The sequence below is a fragment of the Gracilinanus agilis genome, chromosome 3 (genome assembly GCF_016433145.1).
Source record: "Gracilinanus agilis isolate LMUSP501 chromosome 3, AgileGrace, whole genome shotgun sequence".
Lineage (NCBI taxonomy): Eukaryota > Metazoa > Chordata > Mammalia > Didelphimorphia > Didelphidae > Gracilinanus > Gracilinanus agilis.
Genome location: NC_058132.1, coordinates 162,694,788 through 162,714,928, shown reverse-complemented (window position 1 = coordinate 162,714,928; position 20,141 = coordinate 162,694,788). Strand labels below are relative to the sequence as shown.

General features: G+C 46.8%; 1 protein-coding gene across 1 annotated transcript in view; it reads left to right on the top strand.

The window, feature by feature from the left end:
• The first annotated feature begins 24 nt into the window (after positions 1-24).
• Positions 25-20,141, top strand: part of ST3GAL4 (ST3 beta-galactoside alpha-2,3-sialyltransferase 4) — a 44,569-nt gene continuing 24,452 nt past the window's right edge. Inside the window, exon 1 of the mRNA XM_044668340.1 lies at positions 25-89. The gene's annotated coding sequence lies outside the window, so the exon portion shown is untranslated. The remainder of the gene's footprint in view (positions 90-20,141) is intronic.

Below are 20,141 nucleotides of genomic sequence, written 5' to 3'. Positions count from 1 at the left end.
CCTCCGCGCCCGGCCGCCCGGCACCTAGCGGATCGGAGCGGCGCCCCCGCCCTGACCTGTCCGGCCGCCGGGTCCGCCCCGCCCGGAGGGTGAGTACCGCGGCCGAAGAGGAGAGGGGAGGGGTCGGAGAGGGATCCTCAGAGGCTCCAGGGGAGGGGGCCGTGGCCTGGGGCATGGAGCCGAGGCTCGGGCGAGCTGAGGGGGGCGGCGTGGTGAGGAGGTAGCGCCCGGCCGCGGCCCGGCCCCCGACATCTGGGATCCTCGGGGGTTGGCAGAGAGTTGCCCGTGGGAAGGGTCCGCCTCTGCCGCCCGGCTGCACAAAGTTTCTTTAGTCCAGATGGAGGGCATCCCCCGGAGCCCCGGGATCAGGTTTGCAGTGCCCACGCGGTCTGAACGCCCGGGCTCCCAGGGTTCAAGCAGTGGCTTCATTGCTCGGGTAACTGCTTCCTATCCACCCCTCCACCTCCTTTGGCATTGGGCGAGCTAAGCGCCCGGCAGGCAGACAGGGATCCCCTCGGGCAGACAAGCTCAGAGCTGCCAACATGTCTGCCCACTGCTTCCCCTTCACTTTTGTACTTTGGGCTCTCCTGCCCACTCATCACTTCATGGCTTTGTCATGTGCCCTCAAAGACGTGGATTTGACCTGTTTTTGGACCAGTAGGCGGGAAGAGGAATGGTGATCCTCGTGCCCAGACCTCATGGCCACCCATGGCCAAAGCTCTGGGGAGCCCTTCAGAGGCTTAGGATAGACTGGGATTGCAGGCGCCTGGTGACCTCTTCTCCGGGCTCACATATTAGTGCCAGAACTAGCAGGGCTTTGGGGAAGGGAAATCGGGAGGCTGAGTGTCTTCTTTCTATCCGATGCCTCCTCCTCCCTAAGACAGCAGCGTTTGGGTCCCAATAGAACTTTGAAGTCTGGGCTCAGAACTCCAACCTTCAGGACTCATACTGTCTCTGTAAAGATTCCAAGCTAGCATTTCTTGGCAGCCCCAACTGGGTTCTATCTCTCCAGTAGGTCTAGGAAGCTGTGTGGGACAGATCAAGGAAGGCTCTCTTCTTCTGCCTAAGCAGTGACATCCATCTGTGACATTGCCATCCACACCCTCAGTCCTGGCAGCAGCTGTTGCCCCTTCATGGTCTTGGAGCCCAGGGCACCCATGCTATTATGTTGGGCAGAAACCCCGAAGTTCTGCTTCCCCCAAATATACCTAGAATGATCCTGGCTGCCCTACTGGGCAGGATCCTCATGCCCAAGGCCAAAGCCTAGCCCAGATAAGCAGAACTTCAGTTCTATTTCTAAGCACCCATTCTTAGCTCCAGGCATGGCCTTCACAGTCCAGTCCACAGCCTTCACAGTCCAGGGTGAAGGGAGGCCTTGAGACACCTGATGTCCTTTCAAGCCACCCTGGACCTGTGATGAGAAGGGAGAGGGGATCCAGGTGTTCCGAGTTGTTTCAACCCACAGATTGAGAGTTGGTAGTAGAGTGTGTGGCATGGAAGAGGAAAGTAATAGGTCCTTGGCAAGAAAAGTGAGAACAAGCAGAGGGATGCTTCAGTTTAAAGATTGGGTTAGAATAGATATTTAATCATCTCAGGGTTGAAAGGTGTGCCAGGTTGGTGACTGAGAAGCCTTTGGAGCCTGCTCGGTATTCTTTTCCTCTCCCCTCTCTCTTGCACCAAAGGAGGGCCTCACTTTTCAGAAACACAATGATGACCTACCCCCTGCATTAGACCTACCCCTTGTTCCAGACCTAATCTAGGACTTTTAGACCCATTTTTCTGGGTAGAACTGTATTTCTCTCCCTTGCTGTGTTTATCACAGGTGCAAAGAATTATAAGAATGGCTAGCATCTAAATAGTGCTTTAAGGTTTGCAAAGCCCTTTATCTTTGTGACCTCATTTGATCCCCACAACCCTGTGAGATGTAGGCACCATTAGTAAGCGCTTGAAGTAGGGTTCAGATTCAGGCCTTTTCTGACTCCAAATCTGCCAGCCTGTCCCCTAGGAAACTCAAGGCTGGGAATGCTTCTAGATTACTCTTCCTCTTTTCTTCTCTGCTTATCCTGCAGCGACCCAGCCAGTATCTTAATCTCCTTCTGGTCCCAGCTTGGTCACCCAATGGACTCCTCAAGACTCTTTACAGACTCTGGATGGACCTGGGGGTTGACCTTCCACTTCCCTCCCCTCATCTTGTTAGCCCTTCTTCCTTCCTTGTGTGACCTTGGGCAAGGACAATACTGAAGCTGACTTGTATACAACCCTGGAAGTCCGAAAAGTGCTTTTTTTTTTAACATTTGTTTTTTTTTCCCACTCCTCTTTGGCCTCAACTTCTTTGTCTGTGAAATGGAGGGGTAGAGTTAGGTTAGGTTCTGTCCAAATTCTCTTCTATCTTAAAATCCTGTCTGCCTCTGAATCTCCTTTCTCTCAGCTGAGGATCTTTTCAGAAAGAGCAGTTTAGAAAAAGTAGGTGAAAGGGGGCAGCTGGGTAGCTCAGTGGATTGAGAGCCAGGCCTAGAAGAAGGGAGATCCTGGGTTCAAATTTGACCTTAGACACTCCCAGCTGTGTGACCCTGGGCAACTCACTTAACCCCCATTGCCTACCCTTACCACTCTTCTCCCTTGGAGCCAATATATGGTATTGACTCCAAGACATAAGGTAAGGGTTTAAAAAAAAATAAAAAAAGAAAAAGTAGGTGAAGTTTCTTGTGCCCTGGCCCCTTTGGTGTCACTTTTTTTCTCTCCAATTCCGTTTTCTGTGGTTGTTCTGCTGCCTAGTCATTTCCCCCTCCTTTGGAAACCTGACTGTCTCTGCTTTTTCTGTTTCATTAGCAAGTTGTGATGGACCTGGTTGGGCAGGGCAGGGCAGTGCTGGGGTTCCAATCTCTTCCATCCTTCAAGCCTGCTTTGAGTGGGACTCCTGCAGCTTAGGTTCCCTGGCCCTCTGAGGGACAGGACCCTAGATACAGATTATCCAGTCCAAACCTCATTTATTTATTTAGTTATTTGTTTATTTATTTTTATGAAGTAATTTTAAGTTTCTTCAAAGAAAGTGAAGTGGGAGAGTAGGCTTAACTTAGCTCTGTGACCCCGGGGAAAGTTACTTTTCTAGGGCAGTTTCCTCCTTTATAAAATGGAGGGACCAGAATAGATTGATCCCTGAGATTCCTTCCAGCTCTTGAGGTTTTATGATTCTCTAATTAGTCTGCCCAAAGTCACAGAGCCCCTTTGCTCTATAGGAGAGTAATGCCAGAGTCCTAGCCTGAAGACAGGGTGATTTCAGAGCCTCTGGTTCCAGGCCTGGGTGGATGGGAGTCTGGTTCAATCTAGAGAATTGTACCACTGATAATTTATATTGTATGTTACTTTATCTTTTAAAGTACTTTTATGTTCGTTATCTTGTTTGAACTTTACAATGGACCCATCCCAAGGGATTGAGGAGGAGGAGCAGGTCTATCCTTTGATTCCTGAAAGATGGCCAGGGAAAATTTCCCAGAGTCCTCACTCCATGGAGTTGACTTTGCTGGGGCATTGCTGCAGTGTCTGATGGGCTGAAGACAGTGCTCTGGGCTTTGGCTGTCTCTAGCTCTCTTCCCACCACTATTAAACTGGGACTGGAAAGTTTTGTGTATTTCACCCCTCCTCCCCATTTTAAAGAAAAGAGCATTGTCTAGAATCCTTGTCCCAAGTGGAGTTTCAACAATTCCTCTGTCCCCACTCTCCCCCAGCTCTGGGTTCAGAGCTTTAGGCCCTATTCCAGGTAGGTGGCACAGTGGATGGAGCACCTGGCCTTGAGGCAGGAAGACTTATCTTCCTCAGTTCAAATCTAGCCTTAGACACTAGTTGTGTGGTCCTGGGAAAGTCACTTCACCCTGTTGGGTTCCTCGTCTGTCAAATGAACTGGAGAAGGAAATGGCAGATGTAGTGCAGAGAGGTGGGGCATAACTGACTCCAGGATCTTTGCTGAGAAAACCCAAATGGGGTTATGAAGAGTCAGGCCACCACTAAACAATGAATGACACCGTGTAAGTACAAAAAACTAGGTTTTTTGCAATCACAGTGCCCTCTCCTTTCCATCCTCATTGTCCTGGTTTGGTGCCTACGGTTTCTCCAAAGAAGATGCTGAGGATGTGTTCGAGTGTTGGGTCTTAGATAATTTTTTATTTACTTTGCTAATAGTCCTTCTCAGATACGTCCCATGCCAACACACACCACTCCCCCACCTGCTATCATCAAAGACTGAACAGTCAGTGACATCCAATGACAAAACCTGACCTTGAAGAGCATGCTGGACCTCCAGAGTCCTTTGTTTTATTCTCTTGCTGCTAGATGACTCAGTGGGTAGAACAGTGGGTTTGGAGACTGAAATACTGAATTCAAATTTAGCTGACCCCCATTAACTGTGTGGCCCTGGACTAGACACTTAACCTCAGTCTGCCTCAGTTTCCTCAACTGTAAAGTGGTGTAGAATCAGTGAGACAATAATTGTAGTACTTAGCACAGTGCCTGGCACTTAATAAATGCTCCTCCCTTCCCTCCCTTCTACTAATGGACACATTAGTAATTGAGAGTGGGAGGAGGGAGAGGTTGAAGGGATAGTTGGAGTGAAACAGAACCCTCTTTGTTTGGACTTGGAGACCAGAGATGTCAAACTTGAGACTGGCTGCTTATTCTTGACTGGAGTAAAATGTAATTGGTAAATGTTTAACAAAATAAATAAAAACACAACATATATAATATCATTTTGTGGTTCTCTAAGTGACTATGTGACCATCAGGGATCTGTTTTTATTGGAGTTTGCCACCACTGTTGGAGAGAGAAGTGGCCATCTCCAGGTTGTTTGGGGGTGCACCCAAACACGTCTTGAGGATGTGGGACGGTGGGGTGTCTGCTGTAGGAACTGTATTGCTTGCAGGAGTGTTTAGGCTTTGGTTTAAATGTTGCCTTGGTGATTTTTCAGGACCTCTTTCTTCCCAGGCTTTTCTCTTTGTTTCTGTAGGATTGCCTTCAACTTAGGCTAGTTTGTAGGTGTCGGGAGCCTGAGCAGATCTCGGCCCAGCTGGTGGGTTCCTGTGCAAAGCTTCCTTCGTACCTATGGGATTGGGGCAAGTCACTTTCCTTCCAAAGTTTTCTCATTTGTAAAATGAGAGACCGGATTAAAGAGTTGATCTTTCAAACCCTTTTCTGCTTTAAATGTCATCCAAAGGAATGAAATTGTGATATCCTCCCCCTCCACAAGAGGGGCAGAGCTGGGGTAGGAGAGGTGTCCGTTAATTAGCTAGGCCCAGGTCTGCTCAACCACAGCTTTAGCCCAGCACAGAGCAGGCACTTCATGATACTTGTTTTAATTGGATTTTACTAGATTTCATTTCCAGTTCATCAGGGAGAGAAGTGCTGGCTAGATAGGAGCCATGGTTTCTAACCTCTCCCTCAGTTTTCCCACCGAGACTCACAGGACAAAGCCTCTTTGCATTCTCAGGGCAGAGATGCCGGAACTGGACTTGGGAAGTTTGCTGAGTTGGACGCCTTCCCCACGATCCTCTCCTTGCTGCCTTTTGGTCCTCTCTTGGGCTCCCTGGGCTTTGGGGTTATGCTTAGGAGACAGAGGATGGGTTGGGGTAGGTCTGGGAAGGCAGGTACCCTTGTGGGTAGGGGTCCAGGGACTAAGGAGAATGTGGGATCCACTCTCCTTTGGTCAAGGTGAGGAGAGGAGATGGCATTTGCAGTATGGGGTAGCAGCCCCCATTAGCGAGTGGTGTGATACAAATTATAGGATCTGCCTCCAGAGGCTCTTTCCCACTGTCCTGGCCCCAGGGCTGGGTGGCTTTGTGTGCCTGGGAGCATCTGTATCCAAAGTCAGCCGGGGTCTGTGCCAAGGGCATATTGTAAATTCATAAATATTTTCATTGGAAGTGACCTTAGAGCACAATCACTCTTACTTTACAGATCGGGAAACCAAAAGCAGCGTTGTCTTATACTTCTTAGCCTCCATCCCCTGCATCTCTTCCCGGAGGCCTCAATAACCTGAGCTCAGTCAGTTGGAATGTTAGCCCCTCTATCCATCGTGTAGGGCTCCCTTCCCTCCCTCTCTCTCACCCCCCACCCCCCACTGTCTCTCTTTCTCTCAGTTCCCCTCCTCCTCTCCCTTTTCCGCCCTCCTATAATTGCTTCCATCTGGCCAAACGACTCTGACTCTTCCTTTGGAAACAGGGTTTCCAGACTCTGGCTTCCCACACCACTGAATAGACCGATCCTCAAAACCATCAGAGACATAATGGAAAGAGGAGTTGGGGGAGATGGTTGCCCAGGTTTGAGTTGTCTCCATCTGGAAATATCAGATTTGAGACTGAAGTAGTAATAACTAACACTTATTTGGCACTTCAGGGTATGCAAAGTGCTTTACATTTATATCTCATTTGAATCTCATAGTAACTCTGTGGGATAGGTAGGGATATTCTCATTTTACAAATGAAAAAACTGAAGCTAAGGGGATAAGTGACTTGCCCAGGATTACACAGCTTGAAAGTATCTGAGACAAGGTTTGAATTCAGGTCTCCTTGACTGCCAAGTTCTCCCTTATATCACCTCACTGCCCCAGCCTTAGGGTAGCAGTGTCCAGCACTGGGGTGATGGCAGCTCCATTTCAGGGATGCTCCCTTTTAAGCCTGCCTGTTTTGGGTCAGAGGGAACCCAGCTAAGATCCGAATCCTCCCCTCTGAGTTTTGATTGTGAGCATTCTTCCTCAGGGGTTGCTGGCAAGTGTGGAGTTGTGGAAAGAGTACTGGGTAAGGAGGCAGGGGATAAAGGTTTAAATTCTGGCTCCTCCTGTCCGTTGACCTTGGATGAGTGATGTCACCCTACTTGGCTCTTGGTTTTCTCCTCTGTCAGGTGAAGGGACTGGATTAGATGACCTTGAAGATCATGTCTTGCTTTCAGTCCTGCCATCCAAAGGAATGAATTTATGACCTTCCTCCTCCACTATTACCCCCATTCCCACTGTGAAATTTAATTAAACAAGCATTTATGAGGTGTCTACTTGTGCAAGATGAGAGACATCACGAGTTGAGAGCCTTCTTCTGAGCCCGGATGACTTGTGTTCAAAATCAGCGTTTGGCACGTCCTGGTCATGTTAACCTGGCAAGGCATCACTGAAGTTCTTAGTGTCCAAACATCTTTCTAAGACTGGAAGTAGCCCAATAGTTACCAGTCTGCCTCTGGTCGGGGATTTTCCCTCTACCTATGAAATGGATAGCTCTTGAGTTTACATTCTCCTGGAAAGATACATATACCCAGATAAGTCAATGCAAACCTTGGCAAATTAGACTTAGCAATTCCAGCCTAGGCAAAGAAAACTTTGGTTAGGAGCATATACAGACAAGGAGGAGAATCCTGGGTCTGACTCTTCTAGGCTTGTGCTTAGGTGTCAGCTGGACCTGGATCAGGGAGTCATGTCCTGTGGCTCAGTAGTTGTTCCTATGGGATGGAGAGAGCCAAGGTGGATTTCCCCCCTGCCTGTCCTGCCCCTGAGCTGTGGCTAATAGACATCCGACTGTATGTCAGGGACTTGGTGCTGGAAAGCTTGGGTATAAATGGAGACTCTCTTTGAATGTCCTGGGAGTTAGGGGGTGGGGGTGGTCTGTGTTTTGAAACCCTTGCTTTGCTGGGGTGGCTGTGGCTGAGTACCCTTTCCCAACAACTTCAGGCTCTTTTCAGAGGCTGTAATTCATGCCTGGGGGGTCTGAAGATGGTCTGTGCCCATCTCCCTGTATCTGGATTGGTTAGAATCCTGTTTCCCAGTCACTTCTTCTCAGCCTGATATTCAGGACCAGTAACTTTCATCTCCAGCCTCATTCTCACCACTATTCCATACACACTCTTGTGCTTTGGTCAGGCTTAGTTGTTAACTTTCTGCTTACCATCCCTGGCATGCTCTGCCTGGAATGCCTTTCTTCCTCTCTCTCCAAATTGTTGCCATTCTTGAAGAGCGAGTGGAGTGGACTCTTAGAACCCAGGAAAGAGGACGAGGTAGTCTGAATCTTGACCCCTAATGGGTAGAGTTTCTAGAGATCTGAATTTTAATGCAGTCCTTCCACTAACTAGCTGTGTCATTCAAGGCAAATCTCTCCAAGGGCTCAGTGAGGATCAGATGGTCCCAGAGGCTCTTTTTAGCTCTAACATCCCTATCCTATAGATCTCTGGGCTTCATTAACTATCCTGCTACTCCGGATGAATAAATTAGGTCCTAGAGAGGTGAGGTCATTGGCCAGAGAACATACGTGGGTTAATGGTTCAGGGCTCTTACTATACAGTGTTATACAACCTTCTAATAGTAAGAATTTGAAAGCATTTTGAAAAGCTTTGGAAGGACAGTATCTGGATGAAAGGTCCTGGCTTATTTGGAGTCTGGGTAGATTATGATGTTCTGCCTCTGTGTTCTCCTGCCTCTGTTCTGTCTTGTCTCTGTCCTGGTCAGAGATTTGATGGTAAGGGCGGAAGAAGTTACCAAGCAGGTCTCCTTTGAAGATAGAATGACTGAGTTGGGAGGGATCTTAGAGACAATCGAGATCAATCCTCTCATTTTATAAATGAGGAAGTAGACCCAAGGAGGTTAAACCCAGGTTAAACAAATAATAAGGGACTGTTAGTGCCAGTGTCTGAGACAAGGTTTGAATTTTGGTCTCCCTGACTGCCAAGTTTAACATTCTCTTCCCTTTGTCACCTAGCCACTCTAGCTTTGGGGTAGTGGTGGCCCGTACCCCAGTCAGTGTTGGGGTGATGGCAGTTCTGCTATGGGGATGCCCCCTTGCAGGTCTGTCTATCTTGGGTCAGAGGAGACTCAGCTGAGATCTAGATGCTCCTGCCTGAGTTTTGGTTGTGAGTATTCTTCCTGAGGGGTTGGTGGCAAAGTCCTGGCAGCTCTTCATACACTTGAAGGTAGCTATCATGTCATCCCTAAATTTTTATCTTCTGCATGACCCTATTTTCCATGTGTCCAGATTTCCTTGTCATCCTTCTGTGGATGTGCTCTATGTGGATTTAACTGAGAAAGAACAATGCTTGGCAGGTTGGCACAGTAGAAAGAGCACTAGGTTTGAAGGTAGAAGACCAGGGTTTGAACCTCAAAGACTCCGCTGTTAATGACCAGTGTGACCTTAGGGAAATCACTTAACTGCTCTGGACTTCATTTTCTTCTTCTATAAGATGACTAGGTGTTGTGTTAGGTTATTACCTATTCTACCTTGGTATCCTATGATTCTTATCTACAAAAAAAGAAAGACAGCTCCCTTATTGTCCCCTGTTCAACTCAACTTAATTCAGTAATATTTATAGAGTGCCTTCCTTCCAACATACAAGTCACTCCTGGTTTTGTGGTCTTAGATAAATCACTTAACCTCTGCTTGCCTCACTTTCCTCAACTGTAAAATGGGGTTAATAATGCCATATACTTCAAAGGGATGTTACAAGGATTAAATGCGATAATTTTTTAAAGGGTTTGGCATGGAGCAGACATGCTACATAAATGCTATTTCTTTTCCTTTCACTTCTCTTGGGCTAGGCAAAGATTTAAAAAACTGACCTAGTCTCCACCCCTCAGGGAGCTTAGCTTTTCGGGGGTGGGGGGGGTGTTGGGAGAGGGCATGGGGGATGGGAAGGGCAGGGAATAGACAAATAACACAGTTGAAGATAGTAAAAGTATCAAAGATATTTTGGTGGGACAATCAATGGAGACTTCACTGGAGGTGGTTCCTGAGCCGAGCCTTGAAGTAAGATTCTTAAAGGCAGAGATAAGAAAGGAATGTGCACCAGGTATACACAGAGGTGAGTTTAAGTTCAAAGGATTGCTAATAATCCAGATCCAGTTTGGTAGGAACATTGTGTGAACAGTAGTAAGGTGGAGAGGTGAGTCTAGGCTAGCACTAGGCCAAACACCCAGTTTCATGGATGATCCTTGTCTCATCTATTTGGGGCCCTGCTCCAAAAGCTAAGTCTTCTAGATGGTAGGTGGGCCTTAGGTGTACGCATGTATGAGGGGAGAGAGAACCCATCTTGGGCTGTGTGCTTCCCTCTCTCCAGATAGATTCTTTTGGTAATAGATTCCTAGTACCTCTTACAGACTTTTCCATCCCCCAGCATCCACAGAGATAAAAAATACTTCTCTCCCTCTCCTTTCTCATTCTATTTCTTTTTTCCCTTCCTCTTCCAACTTGATCCACAATCATCAGAGAACTAATTTGTTCTAGATCTTTAGCATATGAAGGGTTCGGTGTCCCTAAAATTGCATCATTTAGTGGGCTCATATGAGGTGTCCAAGCTAAGAAGTTGCAACAGCTCAAGATATTAGCCACTTCAGCTGTTTCTAGTAGATAAACTTATTTTTAACAACAATTGTTTCCAGAAATAGGAAAAGATATACAGTTTTTAACCTTTTGTCCATCATTTTATCTCCTTGGTGATGGTAGGTGTTACCCATTCATTTGGCTATTTCTCATTGTGGGGAGACCATTGGACCAGAGGGAGCAGGTCATACTCCCTTAGGGTGAATGCCTCTTGTCCAGGCCGTGTCGCCATTTTTATGGTTACTAACCGTGTGTCTCTAGTCTTGTATGTACCCACCCATCATTCTGGGTTGTGCTCTGTGGCCATATATGTGTTGTTGTAGCCACGTAAATCCAGGTTTGGGGTCAAATGTATTCCAGGCCTCCAACCAGCAACTCGCTCTGGGTTTTTCACTTGAGTCTAAGTTTTGGGTGAAGGATGGGTTGGGTCAATGCCCCTTGCCCTCCATGGGTGTCTCCTTGACAAGACCCCTCAGCTGTGCCAAGGGGAAACAGCTGCACTAGCTGATTCTGGCTCTGTATGGATTTGGTTTGACAACAAAGATCCTTCTGTGTGTTCCCAGGCTTTTTACATAACTGGAGGGAGAAAGGGGTGGGGTGTGGGAGAGGCGGGGATGGGGACAGAGAGACACCAAGATGGGGGAAATCAGGGACAAGGAGAGCACAGAGAGAAGGATCTGAATAGGGAAGGCAGATTGGGAAATGGGAAGAAACAGCCACGAATAAAACTAATGAGGAAGAGCAGTGGAAACATAAGGAGTGAGCAAGAGAGAAAACTGGCCCTCAATTTGCCTCTAACAACCCCACTTCCTGCTCTGGTTGGTTGGGTGGCTTTTCTGGGTCCCTTGGGTTTGTGTTGCTTGTATTTTAGCTTCCTGCCTATTAGACTTTCTTGTCTCTGGGCAGGCATGAAGAAGGGGCATGGCAGACAGATGTCTTTGGGGTCAGACCCAGCCCTGTTCTCTGGCCAACTTTAAACATAGGACCAAAAAAAAAAAAAAAAAAAAAAGAATAAGAAGAAATCTGGCCTTCTCTGGGCTAAAGGAAGAAATCCTGAGACTTTTCCCTTCTTTTTCTTTTCACTCATCCCCAGTTTCCACTCCTGGATTCCTTTGTTATCAGAAGTTCTAGGATAAAATTGAGTTGGAAAGGAGCCTTAGCACAGTCCAGCTCCTCATTTGGCAGGTGAGAAGCATGAGGCTCACTCAGAAAGCAGTGACTTCACACAGGTGGCTGGATTCAGGAAGTGCCCTGATGCTAGGCTCCATCCTTGATGCACTTAACTTCTCTGTGGTTCTGAGCCCTTTCTTTGGTCCTGGCAGTACTAGTCAGCTCTAGCTTAGTCATGCTGGAGCCCCTGCCCTTAGGTAGGTTATTAGGTCTTCTCCCTTTTCTCAGTTCTACTCCTTGATGGTTGAAGAACCTGTCACCCTGCTTCACTTTTCCTTTGGGATCCTATCCCCTAAACTCCAAGTCTAGCGAAGCTTTTCTTCTTACCCCAGCACTGTCATAGCAACTCTCTAAATGGGAGATGGATGGAAAGGAAAAGGATATGTCCTGAACAGCTGGACCTGACTGACCAGTGAGAAGGAGACCTAGATTGGTTCGTTCCTCTCAGAGAGAGAATTTTAGTCCCTGGGGTTTCTAGTCCTCCTGCCCCAGCCCCAAACTGTTGCTTTTATGGGTGTGAAGGGGCTCAGAAGTTAAATGCAGGCCAGGAAGAAACAGTCCTGGGATGGTTGTCAGGAAACCTAGTTCTTCCCTTCTGGGAACTTGAACTCTTGACTTCTCTGAGTGTCTTCCTTTTGTGGGGCATAGATCAGAGACTGAGAGCTGGAAGGAACCTTGGAAATCATTTAATCGAACCATCTCATTTTACAAGTGAGGAAACTGAGGCCCAGGACTGTTAAGCGAGTTGTTCCAGATCACCAGGGAAGTAAGTGGCTGAGCTGTGATTTAAATTTGTTTTTTTTTTTCTGACTCCAAATCCAGTGCCTCTCCACTATTTTACATTCTTTTAGTTTTAAAATAGGACCCAGAGTCTTGTCTCTAACCCTTTTAGAAGTTGATTTAGGTGGGGGCAGCTAGGTAGCTCAGTGGATTGAGAGCCAGGCCTAGAGAAGGAAGGTCCTAGGTTCAAATCTGGCCTCAGACACTTCCCAGCTGTGTGACCCTGAGCAAATCACTTGCTCCCCATTGCCTAGCCCTTACCACTCTTCTGCCTTGGAGCCAATACACAGTATTGATTCTAAGACAGAAAGTAAGGGTTTAAAAAAAAAAAAAGAAGTAGATTTAGGTGGCTGTTAGGTAAATGAAGGGAACAGGCTCTGAATGTTTGCCTGCAGTCTGTGGCATTTATTGTTTGGAAGGGGCAGGGATTGTGGCTGCCACTGGGGCAGACCTGAGCCCGGAGGTGTCCTGCTTCATCTTTGGCACTGTCCCCATTTGGACCTGGGGCTTTTTCCCCTGGAGTCATCAGAGCAGGAGGTTGAGCTGGTTGACTTAGTGGGGTGGGGAAGGGGAGTGGGGTGTGTCCCAAACCTGTTCTCTGGTATCTAGCCTCTCTGCAGAGCTCCAGTCCTAGGATTCCGGCAGCCCACGAACCTTGCCTGGGCGGTTCATAGGATACCATTTCTCCTAGACCCCTGTCCTGGAGCCGTTACCTACTGGCTGAAGGAGAGCAGAGGCAGGGAAGGACAGAGTGGTTAAGGTCTGTGCGGGCACCGAGGAAATCTGGGGAATTTCCAGGGGTATGTGCATAGGAGGGAGTGGGATAAGTATAATTGTGTATAGCTGGCAGTGTGTGTGTGTGTGTGTGTGTGTGTGTGTGTGTGTGTGTGTGTGTGTATGTGTGTGTGTGTGATCTCCCCACTTCCCCTAATGATTGCTTCTACCTCTCTAGGAGCCCTTGGATCCTCAGCTTCTCCTCCGGGCCAGCAGCCTAAGCCTTCTTTTGCATTCCTGGGAACATCTCAGGGAGAAGAGTGGATGGAGGTCAGCAAAATGGGCAGGAACTCCAAACTGGAGCCCTTTTAGATCCAGGCACAACACATGCCCTCTCTTCTTCAGTTCCCAGAGCTTAGCTCATACACCTAGAGCAACTGCAGGCTTGGCCGCTTCTTGGAAGCTGGCCTTGGGGATAGCGTCCCTTCTTTTGGGCCTTATAACCAGAGCACGGAGCCTTCCTTCCTTCTAAGCCAACTTGGGGAGGATGACGAGGTCCCCAGGCACTCAGGTGCGCTGCCTTCTGCTGTGCCTGGCTCCCCTGCTAATTGCTGCTGGGACCAGCAACTTGACAAACAAACTCTGGCTTTGGTAGAGGACAGCCAGGCAGGAGGGAGCCTCAGCCACAGAAACTAGGATACCCCAATAGAGAGATGGGGGAAGGGAATTCCCTTCCAGAGGGGGCCCAGTTGCCTCCCGATACAGTAAGTCCTTGGGTGGGTGATGGGCTAGAGGAAAGAGGCAAAGTAAAGCCTGTGAGCATCCTGACGTCCATAGCTGAGAGTTTGGATGGTTGCATTCATGCAGGGTTGTTTGGGTTTGGAGGTCAGTGTGCGTGTATGGATGCAGGGGCGTATTCTGGGGCATGTGTGTGTGAATCTGCCAGGGGTTGTATTTTGTGGGTGCATTCTGAATGCGTGCCGATGCAGGGGATGTGGGCTTCCAGGCTTGGGGAGGGTACGAGGGATGTGAATCCTCAGGGTCAGGGGAAGACTTGTGTTAGCCACCTTTCCCTGACCATGTTGGGTTTCAGCCTTCATGCCTGGCCAGGATCTGGAGGTGAGTGTGGACCCTGAGCAGAAAGAAGGACATCCTCCTCCTGCTGCTCACAGCTCCCACAGTTTCATCTCCTGACTATTTATTGGGCTCTCTTTGACTCCAAGAAGTATATAGAAATGCCTAGTGAAAAAAAAAGTTAAATGAGGTTTATAGATAAGATACATTTACCCACCCACTCCCTTCCTCTGGAAATGAAGCTAGTCGCCCAAGGGAAAGGGTTCTTAGGAAACCTGGGCATTCTGCTTTCCTCCTCAGCTGGCCTCATTCCTCTTCTGCTGGTCCCTCCAAAGTCAGAGAGCTGCCACTTTACCCTCACAACAAGTGAACAGGTGGGCTTAACAGGTTGAACAATGAGGACTTTACCTTGCGACAGTCCTGGCTAACCACACTCAGGACTGCGACTATGTGGCTTTGGTGCCACGTGTCCTCCCACAGTTCCTGCTAGAGAGCTGCAGATTCCTTAGAACAAAGTAGCTGGAGTCAAGTGGCCTGGCTTCAAATCCTGCTACTGCTACTTAACAGCTCTATTAAGTGAGCAAGCCACTTAAATTCTCCAAGGTTCTCCTGAAAAATGGGAATAATGATCATGGGATCATATGTTTAGAGCCTGAGGGACCTTAGAGCCCATTGAGTCCAATTTAGTAATTTTATAGATGGACAAACTAAGGTTAATGACTTGTCAAGGTCATTCAACTAGTGTCTGAGGTAGGATTTGAGCCCTGATCTTCCTGATGCCAAGTCCAGTTCTCTGCCCAGTATTCCAAGACACCTCCATGATATTGGCACCCATGTTATAAAATTATAAGTTGGCTGTGAGGATCAAGCCAGGGAATATGGTGTAATTTATAAACTTAAAAAAACTTTATAAGCATCATTTATTTATTTATTTATTTATTTGTTTATTTATCTATTTATCTATCTATTTACTTATTTGTTTGTTTATTTATTCATCTATCAAAAAATCCTTCCTTCTGTCTTAGAATTGATACAAGTTTCAATTCCAAGGCAGAAGGGTGGTAAAGGGTAAGCAATAGTTAAAACTAGTTTAAGTGACTTGCCCAGTGTCACCCTGCTAAGCAGTATCTGAGGCCAAATTTGAACCCAGATCTTCTCAACTCCAGGCCCGACACTCTATCCACTGCACCAACTACCTGCCCCAAAATCCATTATGTGACTGAGTGAATTGGGAAAACTATTTGCCTGGGACAAACTAGACTTTAGATTTTGGTCATTGGAAAGAGGCCAGGGTAGAACTAAGTTTCTTGGTATCAAAGAGCCTGTTTGGTAGCTGGTGGTCTTCTCCTGTAGATTTCAGAGTGGAGATGAGCTGTTTGAAATTGGGGTGTCAGGGGAGCCTTCCTTCCTGGATTCCCACAAACACCTTATTCTTGGCGTGATCCCTTGGAACTGACTGTCAACAGCCTGCATAGATACCCAGCGATGCTAGTGAGCCAACTGTAACTTTGTTCCTAGCCTTTCTCCACAAAAACTGTGGGCCCCAGGCCACGATGCAGAAAGTGTTCTGGTCTTCTGGGCTAGGCTAAGGTTCCTTCCCCAAGAAGCCCCTTTCTGGGCTGGATGTGGTGGGAGCTTCCAGCCCTGGGTGAGATGCTCCCCCAGGAGAGGCTAAGAGAGGGAGGCTGAAGAAGGACTTGGCAGAGTGTCTGTCCTGAGAGTAGGTGCGGGATAGATGCTAATTGATTGGCCGAAGCAGGGACAGGGCTTTATCTCATTTCCTTAGTTCAGAGGCTCAGAGACTCCATTGGAGCTGCAGGACCATGTCTTTCCGCCAGGTATGCAGAATCAAATCTTTCTGCAGGAGGCACAGAAAGGCTTCAAAGTGCTCATCCCACTGTAGCATTGGGCAAGACATACCCTGAGACAATTCCCTACGGTTAGCCCTGCAGTGCTGAGGGTAGCCTAACCTGTTTGGTGTTCTACCCAGGGAATGGCAGGATGAGGAGTTGTATCTTTGGCTCCCTGAGGACACTTGAAAGAGAGGGTATGGTGGAAGGAATGGGAGGTCAGGAAAGGCCAATCCTGGGCACAGGGCTAAGTACCTGGGGTTGAAGGTCGGTGGGACCTGCACAACGCTAACTCTGATCCTGGAGGTCAGGGTGGCCCAGGAGAGAAGGACCAGAGAGTCGAACTAAGAGCTCCAGGGGAAGAAGGCTAAGGACATCCCTTCTCTGTCACAATGCCAGGCAGTTTGTTTCTTCTGGAGGCAGGGAATAGGAAGCAGGGTGTCTCTTACACAGGACACAAGGCCACCCCAGACTGGGCCAAGCAGGCTGGGGATCTGAGTCAGCACCCCCAGCACATACTCTGTTTGGTTTGTCTTTACCCTGGACATTGCCCCTCCTTCCTATCTCACAGTCTTATCCGTTGCTAGCTCTGCACTCTGCCTTGGTGAATGCCTCTGCACCTCCCTGGTTGTGGCATCCAGGCTGATGATCCCTTGGAATGACTAGTGGCCCAGGAAAAGGGTAGTAGGCAGCATTGCTTCTCCCTGCTTGGAGGGCAGCCCTTTGGTGAGGCCGGGGAATTTTGCCAACCTGTCTGGTTCGGGATGGGCTCCCTCCTCATCTTGTTCAGGAGCTTCCTTCTCCTTAAGGCCCTGGGGCACAGAGGAAAATCTCTGCTGGCCTTGGAGTTAGGAGAGACTGCTTCAGAGACTACTATGTACTGGCTGAAGAGACCACTCCACTTCTTCAGTAAAATGGGAGCACCAATACCTGTTAGAGTTCTCCTCCAGTTAGAGCAAACCAAGTGATGGGTGTAAAGCCCTTTGCCAGGATCATAAAGAGCTACAAGATGTTAGCTTTCTTCTTCCATGGGTGTGAAGGACCTGGGCAGTAGATGGAGTTGGCAGAGTCTGGAGTTTCTCAGGTGGTTTGTCTTTCTCTCTGCGCTCTTAGTCACAGGGGATTTGGCATGACTTGTGCTTTCAGATTCTGGGGATGAACGTTGCCAGTGATCTGACTGCTAAATGCTTTGACCTTTTCTCTTACTAATCCTCCTTGATCATCTGCAGCTTATGACAGGGAAGGTACTCCCACTTCTCATGGTTGCTGCAATAATGCTGCATATTCTTGATTCTTCTCCTACTTGGCTGGTGCCTCCTCAGTTTCCTTTGCTGGATCCTTGTCCATCTCCTTGCTTCCGTGTTCCCGAAGATTCCATACTTTTTTCCCTTTCTCTACATTTTGCCCCTTGATGAATTTATCCATTCCCATGAATTATTGCTAGATGACTCAGATGCACTTATCCAGCCCTAATCTCTCCCCTGAATCAGAATCACAACAGCCTCCTTGAGAGAGAGATGTTCCCCCAGAACAGCCAATTAACTATGTCCCAAGCAGAACTCATTCTCTTGTCTTTTAATCCTGCCTCTCCTCCCAACTTCCCTATTTCTGTTGTGGGAACCACCCTTCTTCTAGTCAACTAGATTTGCAATCTTGAATTGTCTTTGACCCATCACTCTCTTCTTGATGCCCCCTCAGTTGTACCACCATACCTCTTGCATCTGTAGCATGCTCAAGTCCTAGACCAAGTCTGTGTCACCTGGACTATGGTCATAGTCTCCTAATCGGTCCCTCTTTCTTTAATCTTTATCCTCTTTAGTCTGTGCTTCACTCAAATGCCAAAATAATCTTCCTAAAGGCATGTCTGACCACATCACTTTCCTGCTCAAAAAACATCAGTGGCTCCCTATTACTTCAAGGATAAAATACAAACAACTCAGCCTAGTATTTAAATAAACCCCTCCATAACCTACTCTCGCCCTGCCTGGATACTATTTCAGAGTATTCTCCTGTTTAATCAGCACTTGGTCTAGCAAAACTGGCTTTTGCTGAGCTCAAACATGCCGTCTTCTATCTATGCATTGGCAGTGAATCATTCCCCTGTATGCCTTCCTCATCTCTTCTTTTCAGAATTCCTTTATTTCTTTAAGGCTTACCTCCTCCATAAAGACTCCCTTATCTCTTCCACTCCTTATTCTTTTTAAAAAAAAAAATTTTTTTTATAAACCCTTACCTTCTGTCTTAGAGTCAGTACTGTGTATTGGTTCCAAGGCAGAAGAGTGGTAAGGGTAGGCAATGGGGGTCAAGTGACTTGCCCAGGGTCACACAGCTGGGAAGTGTCTGAGGCCATATTTGAACCTAGGACCTCCCGTCTCTAGGCCTGGCTCTCAATCCACTGAGCTATCCAGCTGCCCTCTCCACACCTTATTCTATACTTCTCAGTGCATGTACAACAGATGTGTGCCTGTATGCTCCTTGTGGGATGTATATTGTCTTCCCAAGGGCAGGGATTTTTTTCCCCTTTATATTCTCAGCAGTTAGAAAAACTGCTCCTGCACACGGTTGGTGAAATAAATGTTTGTCAAATTAAAGGAAAGAGCTCCCTATTTACCATTTCATCCAAGAGGGCTGTGGGAGAACCCAGTAAGTAGAGGGAACTATAAGGCCTTAGGAAATTGGGAGAGGCTTTGGCACAGAGGTAGGAATTTTAATAATTAATATGTATAATAAAACAGATTGTTTTGCTTATAGCTTGATCAACATTTGATTGTTCAAATGTTGATCAACTTCTATCGTTCATTTATTTCAATTATGTCCAACTCTTTGTGATCCCATTTAGGGGTTTTCGCAGAGATAATGGAATGGTTTGCCATTTCCTTCTCTAGTTCATTTTACAGATGAGGAAACTGAGGCAAGCAGGGTTAAGTGCTCTGTCCAGAATCACACAGTTGGTAAATGTTAATCAACTTACTATGCCTAAAGATTGTTGGATCAATATCACCCTGCAGAAAGAAGCCTCTAGTGATATGCCATAGTTTTCTGTCCTTAGTCTTGTTCTATTTGATATTATATCAACAGCTTAGCTGAAAAAATAGATGGGAAAGATACTTATAAAAGTTGTAGATGAAACAAACTTGAAAGGATTGTTATATATATATATATATATATCACATAATGAGGATTTTTAAAGCTTTCAGCAGCACAGAACAATGAACTAAAACCAAGACAATGAAATTTAAGAGGAACAATGTACGATCCTGAACCTGGATATGAACAATCAATGGCATAGTTACAGGAAGGGGGAGGAATTTTTGTATACAGTGGATGCCTGATAAATGTTTGATAAATTGAATGGAAAAGCTGACCAGGTGCATTAGTGGAATGTGAACCAGTCATATTATATAGCTGTCAAAAAGCTAATTTTATGTTAGACTTCACTAATAGATAGACAAGGAAAGGTGATCATCACATTTTGTTGGCCTGACCACATCTGGCATATTGTATTCATTTCCAAGTGCCACATTTTTAGAGGGACATTGAAGGACACGTACAATGTATGCTTGAGGAAAAGTGACCAGGATGTTAAAAGGTTGTGAAAACATGTCATATGAGCAAACATTAAAAAAAAAAAAGAGAACTACTTAGACTGAAAAGGGGAAGATGATGGTAATATAATCACTGTGCAAATGTTTGAAGAGTGAGGTGACTTATTCAATGTAGCTCTAAAGTACAAAAAAAGTTGATGGATATAAGTTATAGGGAGTTAGATTTTGACTGAATATAAGAAAAAATCTTGAAGGTATAATTTAGGTGGAAAGAAATCAATAATCATAACAATCATTTAAATCATTATGTACCTTGCTCTTTGTCTCTATAAAAATTCTTTTAAGTTAGGTGCTTTTTTTGTTGTTTGCTCATTTTTCTATCTTTTTATAGGTACGCTCTGTTTTCTGGGAGGTTAGGGTACCCTCTTAAACTTTAGTCCTTTCTTGATGCTACACCCTTAGCTTATTTTCTGAGTTTCTGTCAGTTTTAGTTCTTCCAAGATGGTATGATGGTCTGAGAGTAGGGAGCTCTGAGAGCCTCCTCCCACTGCTAATTCAACTAATTCTTGAGATGCTGATAGCTTAAAGACTTGCCTCAGGCTTGGGTGTAAGCTTTTGATGTCACTCTGAACTTGAGCAGATCCGGGTTGCTCAATTCTAGCCCCAGGCTTAGG